We start from the raw sequence: 8,182 nt of genomic DNA, 5'->3' as shown, positions 1-8,182 counted from the left end.
AAACCTAGACAGCATATTAAAAAGCAGAGATACCACTTTGCCAACAAAGGTCCAAAGAGTCAAGCTATGGTTTTTCCAGAAGTCATGTATGGATGTGCGAGTTGGACCATTAAGAAAGCTGAGCGCCAACGAATTGATGCTTTCAAATTGTGGTGTTGGAGAAAACTCTTGGGGGTCCCTTGGACTGCAGGGAGATCCAACCAGTCCATCCTAAAGGTAATCAACCTTGAATATTCATTGGAAGGACTGATGCTGAAGCTGAAACTTCAATACTTTGGCCACCTGATGCGAGGAGTTGACTCATTTGAAAAGACCCTGATGCTCGGAAAGATTGCGAGGGCAAGAGGAGAAGGGGGCGGCAGAGGATGAGATAGATAGATGCACCACCAACTCAAGAGACATGAATCTGAGCAAACTCGGGGAAAGAGTGAAGGACAGGGAAGCCTGGCATTCTGCAGTTCATGGGGTTGCAAAGGGTGGGATACAACTTTGTGACTGAACAACAGTATAATCTTAGAGCCTGCAGAGTAGTCTCAGGAGGAATCATACTTATTCCAACAATGGAGTCCTTGCCAGGATGATCATGGCTTTCTCCGGGATCCTCAGCGGGGGTGAGAACCATGGGGAAATCGGTCGCTTTATGCCACAGTCCCATGCTACCCGGGCACCTCCTGAGCTGGAGCACATTTGCATATCCTTTTCACTAACCTTGAACCTGAACCCAGACATTTATAAATGCCGAGCTCATCCTCCAGGGCCAGCTGGATGGGCATACTACCTGCACAGCTGCACGGAGTCCCACCCACAGAGGGCCCTTCGGTTCAGTTCAGTCGCTCAGTCGTGTCCAACTCTTTGCGACCCCATGAATCGCAGCACGCCAGGCTTCCCTGTCCATCACCAACTCCTGGAGTTCACCCAAACTCATGTCCATTGAGTCAGTGATGCCATCCAGCCATCTCATCCTCTGTCGTCCCCTTCTCCTCCTGCCCCCAATCTCTCCCAGCATCAGAGTCATTTCCAATGAGTCAACTCTTCGCATGAGGTGACCAAAGTATTAGAGTTTCAGCTTTAGCATCAGTCCTTGCAAAGAACACTGAGGACTGATCTCCTTTAGGATGGACTGGTTGGATCTCCTTGCAGTCCAAGGGACTCTCAAGAGTCTTCTCCAGCACCCCAGTTTAAAAGCATCAATTCTTCGGCCCTTACTTAGTTTAACACTCTACTGTTACTGTCTTGAAAGTCTTAGAATTTTTGGACACAGGACTCTGCATTTTTATCTGGCATTGGACCCCAAACATAGCTGAACCTGCCACCTTCCAAGGAACAAGGTTTGCCTCATCTCAGGTTTGAAGAAACACAAGCTCCCCAAGTGTCTGATCATTGGGTGTACCAGTGGAGGGTCCCACTCAGTGGAATTGACAAGCACCTTTGTCTTGGCTAAACCACACAAGTCTTACCAGTGCTCAGGTTATGCCCTGGGAACCAAGTCATGATTTCAGGATCTGAGCCTGACTAAAGATGGAACATCATTAGAGTCTGGCCTAGATACTCCTGACTCATTTCTTCCTCTCTCATCCATTTCTTCTGCTTCAGGATGGGTTTGATCAGGGTCTCACTGGGCCCTGGCTGCTCTGTTGATAAGTTTGGGGCTGGAGCAGTTTCTGTTCAGTGCCCCCAATTTTGTCTATACTTGAGTAAAATGATGCCTGCCTCCTGTGGGGATGGACCTCCAAGGTTGGCTTCTCCTACAGTCTCATTCTGCTGAGGCCTCACTCACGACCCCAGGGCCATCATCCTCAACCATCCAGGAGCTGCCATGAGAACCCAAACCCTTCCATACCATAGTCCCAGGAATGTCCTCCAGGTCACCCTTCCCCTCTGAAAGTTTTTTGAGAGAAGGATTTGAGCAACTGGAATAAAAATGAAAGACTGTTTCTCAGCACAAAATGAAAACATGGGGCCCCTTGTTCCATGATTATTAGGAATTTTAAAACAAACAGGGACCCTTCCAAATGCAGGTTGCGTGCCCTTGATGCCAGTGCTGTTTCCAGGCTCTAGCAACTTAATCACAAGGCGAACCCAGGCTGTGTGTCTTTTGAAAGTAATTACAAGCCTCATTCTTCATTCGTCTCTATTGCGTGAGTCCCAGGCAGTCAGACCCTGCGTAGCTAAACAAAGCCAGAGCCCAAGGCTGCCTGGTGTGGTCTCGGAGTGCATGGAAGAAGGAGGCAGAGACTCGTCCATGAACTTCAGGGCTGTGTGTGCTGCCCAGGATGCTGGCAAAGTACAAAATTACCCCCCAAGCCCTCAATTTTGCAGCAGCATTTTTCACGCATCCTATGCTGGACACATCCTTTCTGTGTTACTATTATTTCAAATTCCAGCAAAATGGTTCTACATTTGCTAGGTGTCCTCCTCTCTCTCTCTCTGTCTTTTGATTATGGATAAATCGAGTTTTTATCCATCATTGTGTACGTCTGCATCGGTGTGGCAAGGGCTGTGGAGAACCAAGGGGGACTGGTCAGGAGGTATTTGCAAAGGCATGTGGATTTTTGCTTCCCTTTTTTTTATTCCAGCTGGCTTTAGTTGGAGGGTTATGAGGCGTCTTGGAAGAGAGAGAAAGTTTTCCAAAACCACTGCTTCTGTTGTTAGCTAGAAGAGAATCCAAAAATCTTTAATTTCATCAGAAAATTCTGCTTGTCTTTTTTTTTTTTTAATCATTTAAAGCTATCCAGACTCGGGCAGATTCTCATGACCTCCAGTGCCACCATCCTGGTCCAAGTCACTATGGTCCATGACCGTGGCCTTCTCACTTCATCCTTGCTTTGTGCCACACAGAAGTCCATCATCTTAAAAAAAAAAAAAAAATGTATACACCCCTGCTCAAAATGTTCCAGTGAGTTTCACTGGCACCTGAAACACAACCTGAACACGTTCCTACTGTCCACAAAGCTCTCTTTGATCTGGAACTCACTGTCTCTCTGACCTCACCACCCACCCCTCTTCTCCAAGTTCACCTGCCCAGCTATCATGGTCCCTTAAAGTTCCTTGAACAAATTAAGTTCATTAGTGTTTCACAGCCTTTGCCTCTACTGCTCCCTGTCTAAAGTGCACTTTCTACATTCATTTGTTTAGTCGCCGTCTCCGGCGCTTTTGTGACCCCGTGGACTGCAGCCTGCCAGACTTCTCTGTCCATGGGATTTCCCAGGCAAGAATATTGGAGTGGATTGCCATTTCTTTCCCCAGGAAATCTTCCCAACCCAGGGATTGAAGCCATGTCTCCTGCATTGGCAGGCAGATTCTTTACCACTGAGCCACCTGGGAAACCCTTCCACATGCATCCACATGTGGAAATAAGCAAAATAATTGCCCTCCAAGGACGCTCATGCTCTAAGCCCTGGAACCTGGGACTATAATGAGATTTTCCCGGGTTATTCAGGTGGAACCAATGTAGTCACGTGAGCCTTTGAAAGGAGAAGAGGAAGAGAGAGACTCAGAGTTCCAGAAGGATTCAAGGAAACTGAGGCCTGGGGATGGGATGGTGGTTGGCAGTCAGATTAATTAGAATTTCAGCCCTAGGGCTGCTCTGCTCTGCTTTTATTAAATCAGCAATCCCGTTAATCAGCTCATTCAGCAAATTTTCTGGAAAGTGATTGTGAAACAAGACATGCTGTCACACAGGGAGACCCAAATCGAACTGCACTTATTGTCCAATGGAATCTGTTTTTCAAACCCTTCAGAAACCTATTACCCACCAAGCCCCCAAGCTGGACTTTGCCCATAGAGATTTATAGCCGAGCAGCCCAGGGTATTGCTCATTACGGTGGTGGTGGTTTAGTCGCTAACTTGTGTCCGACTCTTGCAACCCCATGGACTGCAGTCCGCCAGGCTCCTCTATCCATGGGATTCTCCAGGCAAGAATACTGGAGTGGGTTGCCATTTCCTTCTCCAGGGGATCTTCCAGACCCTGGAATCGAACCCAGGTCTCCTGCACTGCAGGCAGATTCTTTACCAACTGAGCTACGAGGGAAGCCTGACGTGACTTGTTATGATACACGATATTTTGCCACAGTTTTTGTTTAGTCACTAAGTTGTGTCCGGCTATTTTGCTACCTATGGACTGCAGCCTGCCAGGCTTCTCTGCCCATTGAATTTTCCAGGCAAGAATACTGGAATGGGTTGCAATTTCCCTTTCCAGAGGCTCTTCCCAACCCAGGGATCAAACCCACGTCTCCTGCATTGGCAGGCAGACTCTCTACCACTGAGCCCCCAGCGAAGTCCAATAATAGACAATTACCAGTGCACTAATGCTTGTGTCTGTTTCATCACACGGGGAAATCCACATGTTTAATCTTCTCATCTGCTTATCCAAAAGAGAATTATTGGTAGATAATAAAGCAAGCAAACCGCCACCTTTACGATCTCAGAGCAGCGTCTTAACTGCGGATGGTGAGAAGTTAGTCACCACCATCACTCACTGAGGTCACACACAAAATCGTACGTGGCTGACTAGTGAAGCCAGTTTATAATTCTCCCATCTCCCAATCTAATCCTCCCTTCATGAAGATGCACCGTTACGCACTGGGTATTAGTATAAATCAGACTATTCAGTTAGGTGTAATTAAGGGGGAAAATGGGTACCTCTTTGCAAAGATGAGCCGTATTTTGCCGAAATAATTCCATCTCTGTCAACGCACAGCTCAGGGAGGCAGCATGAAATACAATTATCTTTCTTCTGACTTAATGGGGGGTTATGCTGTTATTTTTCATTATCATAATTTCTCAAGACATATAAACAGATTTTTTTTTTCCCTAATGCAATTACACTCCTACATACAAGACAGTTTATGTCTAAATGAAAACTCGGGCAGAATTAACATGAGTCTGCTGTAGATGATACTGGCATTTCTATTTTAAAACACATGCCCAGTCCCCACTCCAGGAGCTGAGGAGTTTGAATCCTTGCTCTGAGGGAGACTCCTATTGCATTTTTTGTTCTTGAAAAGCAACTGTTACAGCCCCGTTGCTCCAGCTCTGTGCCTGCCCTCCCCTGAGTGACCCTGCCAGGCTGCAGCTATTTTTCCTACTTTTAACCTTTCTGTTGCATATGCCGATTTGTTTGACTTGGTGAAAGACTGACATTTACAACCTTCATAAAATCCCTTTGCTGAAACCTAAACTTGGCCGAAAATGCTCAAGCTAAAATGGCCCAGGTATCTTTTCAGCTCTTGATAGAGATTTAAAAAAATAAATAACAAGAATGATTTTTTTAACTGTTGCATAGGAATCCAGGAAATAGAAGAGCATTAAGGGTCAGCCAGATAGATATAGATGTGCGTTCTGCACAAAGGGAATTGGCTAGAGGAGGAAAACAGGCTTGTGGGTGTCGAGGGCAAAGTCCCCTCGAGGTTAAACCAATGAGGAGGTGGGGAGTGGCGTGAGGAGCCTGAAAAGCCTGACTATCCAGCCAGGACCAGGAGGATCACAGCGAGAGATGACGTCAGGGTGAGGAGGGACACAGAGGAGAAAGGCTGTCCCGGATGGTGGGGTTGGACACAGCAGAGGCCACAGAACTTGGAGCTGGGAGGTTCTGAGAATTATCCTGAGACCCTACCCAGGTCCCCGCTCAGTCGTGGCTGAGTGACTTCCCAGGCTGGGGGGCACCTGAGCCCCTGAGGCCCCTCATGTTTCCCAGGAGGAACCTGTGCTCCCGAATGGGGCCAGGAATCCCCACCTGCCTGCAGGGAACCTGGAAAATTTAGGCCGAGGCCTTGGACACAGAGAACTGTGACGTGAGCTACGGGGAAGAAACATGAGCGGAGGACACTCTGCAGGTCCTCCGATCCTGTGAGTGTCTGAGCTGGTGAGTTAAGTCCTGACCTGAAGCTGGATCCATAGCATCTGCCTGCAGTGGACACATATATGTGCTTATATTTGCACATATGCACACTTGCTCTTGCACACTTACTGCCATTGTTTGCTCAATGAAAGTGAAGTCGCTCAGTCGTGTCTGACTCTTTGCGACCCGTGGACTGTAGCCCACCAAGCTCCTCCGTCCATGGGATTCTCCAGGCAAGGATACTGGAGTGGGTTGCCATTTCCTTCTCCAGGGGATCTTCCTGACCCAGGGATCGAACCCAGTTCTCCCACATTGCAGGCAGACGCTTTAACCTCTGCACCACCAGGGAAGCCTTTAAATACAAGAATGCAGTCTCTCAGAAAACCTCCTATAGAGACACAGAACTTTAGATCCAAGTACTAACATCAAATATTTCAAGGGAGGAAAGGAAGCCAGGTTGAAAGGAGGAGGAGGAGGAGGCGGGAGAGGGGGGGCAAAAGGGGTGGCCTTACAGACATCTCCTGCCACCTACAGATACCCAGGCGTTATGGGACTTTTCCCTAGGTCTCCAGAGAAGGGAGGACTGGAACTCGGCCCTACCAGAAATGAGACCATACCAGAACCGGAATTCGAGTTCTGTGCCAAGAGGAGGTGATCAGTCTCCAATCCTCAGCTCAGGCTGAGGGCCCTTCGACCAGATTCCTGCGTCCAGGACCGGGGGACTAGAAAAACAGGGAAGGATAGGAAGGGTTAAGGAGAGGAAAGAGAGAGGGAAGGGGAGAGAGGTCAATAAAGTCTCTTGTTCCTTACCGGTCGGGGCACTCTGGCCAGTTGTCCGTGATACTCTTCTTCGTTGAGACTGACATCCTGACCACTCGGGGTACTCAGGGGCCAGCTTGCCTGCCAATGGACCAGACCCAGCGGCCGCAACTGGGACCCTTTTGTCCCTGGTCTCCTCCTGACGCGGACAACTGGCCAGAGTGCCCCGACTGGTAAGGATCAAGAGACTTTATTCAGTAGTTCATCCATTCGTTCTGCAAATGTTTATAGAGTGCTCTCTCTTGCCAGGTACCACATTATGTTCCAGGAAAATTCAGAGAAACAATTTAATTCCTGGGGGCCCAAAGCTCCTGGTATACTTGGAGGGCAACTGGGAAAAAAGATGTTATCTAAATGTAAGCAGATAGCCACAAATCCTAGTTTTGCCCAATGACCTCTGGCTGCAATTTCCTATCTACCAAGAGGCTGAAGACCACACCCCCTGCATACAGTAAGTGTGTGTTAAGTTGCTTCAGCCATGTCCGACTCTTTGCAACCCTATGGACTGCAGCCCACCAGGCTCCTCTGTCCATGGGATTCTCCAGGCAAGAATACTGCAGTGGATTGCCAGGCCCTCCTCCAGGGGATCCTCCCAGCTCAGGGACTGGACCTTTGTCTCTTACATCTCGTGCATTGGCAAGCATTCGTTACCACTAGCGCCACCTGGGAAGCACACAGTAGGACAAGCCCCTTTTGACAATCCCCTTTCTCCTCCTCCACCTTCCTGAGAGTTCTGAATATTCCCTGCCCTCTCTCCTCTCTGGGCAGCCTTTCCTGCAACTTGTCTTAATCACTTTTTGAGTTAAAAGTCAATATTTAATTAACCAAGTCATTACATTCAGCTTCCGCTTGAATCTTGGTATTTGCATGTCTGTGCATGTCCGGGAGCCTGCCCACGCGCCTCTCGATCTATCCGCTGCCCCTTTCCCGCAGGGTCGCTCTGGCTTCCTTTGGGGCACAGAAGGAAGGATGGTCTCAAGCAGGTTCTCTGGGGTCCAGAGAAGCAGGGAGGATGGGCTTCCCCTGGAGGACACCCCACGCCTCTCCCCAGAGCAGGAAGAGTTGCTCTCTTCTTGTAGTTAATAGCGATGGGGATTTCTTGCTGCATCTCTACTCCCCTTTAAAGAGCCTGTGTGTGTGTACGAGTTTAGTCACTCAGTCGTGTCCGACTCTTTGCAACCCTATGGACTGCAGCCCACCAGGCTCCTCTGTCCATGGGGATTCTCCAGGCAAGAAGACTGGAGTGGGTTGCCATACCCTCCTTCAGGGGATCTTCCCAACCCAGGTCTCCCACATTGCAGGTGGATTCTTTACCATCTGAGCCACCAGGGAAGCCCAAGAATACTGGAGCCGGTAGCCTGTCCCTTCTCCAGCGGATCTTACCAACCCAGGAAATCCAAATGGGGTCTCCTGCATTTCTGGAGGATTCTTTACGCTGAGCTAACAGGGAAGCCACAGAGTCACTGGAGGGTTTTAATTAAATTGAAACCATTCATTCTACATAGAAATGGGGTGGGGAGGAGA

At 48.7% G+C, this 8,182-nt stretch overlaps 1 long non-coding RNA gene across 6 annotated transcripts; it reads right to left on the bottom strand.

The window, feature by feature from the left end:
* Positions 1-1,375: 1,375 nt before the first annotated feature.
* LOC129626052 (uncharacterized) lies at positions 1,376-8,159 on the bottom strand. Of its 6 annotated transcripts, none has more exons than XR_008701723.1 (5): positions 8,042-8,159; positions 7,495-7,787; positions 6,457-6,561; positions 4,298-4,360; positions 1,376-2,849 (listed from the first exon to the last, which is right to left on the bottom strand). It is a non-coding gene; the product is annotated as an uncharacterized LOC129626052 (long non-coding RNA). The 6 variants fall into 6 exon arrangements; XR_008701724.1 differs by having other exon boundaries at positions 8,046-8,115; XR_008701727.1 differs by having other exon boundaries at positions 7,495-7,606; positions 8,042-8,112.
* Between the last annotated feature and the right edge of the window lie 23 nt (positions 8,160-8,182).

This window comes from Bubalus kerabau, chromosome 13 (genome assembly GCF_029407905.1).
Source record: "Bubalus kerabau isolate K-KA32 ecotype Philippines breed swamp buffalo chromosome 13, PCC_UOA_SB_1v2, whole genome shotgun sequence".
Lineage (NCBI taxonomy): Eukaryota > Metazoa > Chordata > Mammalia > Artiodactyla > Bovidae > Bubalus > Bubalus kerabau.
This window is presented reverse-complemented; position numbering and strand designations above follow the sequence as displayed.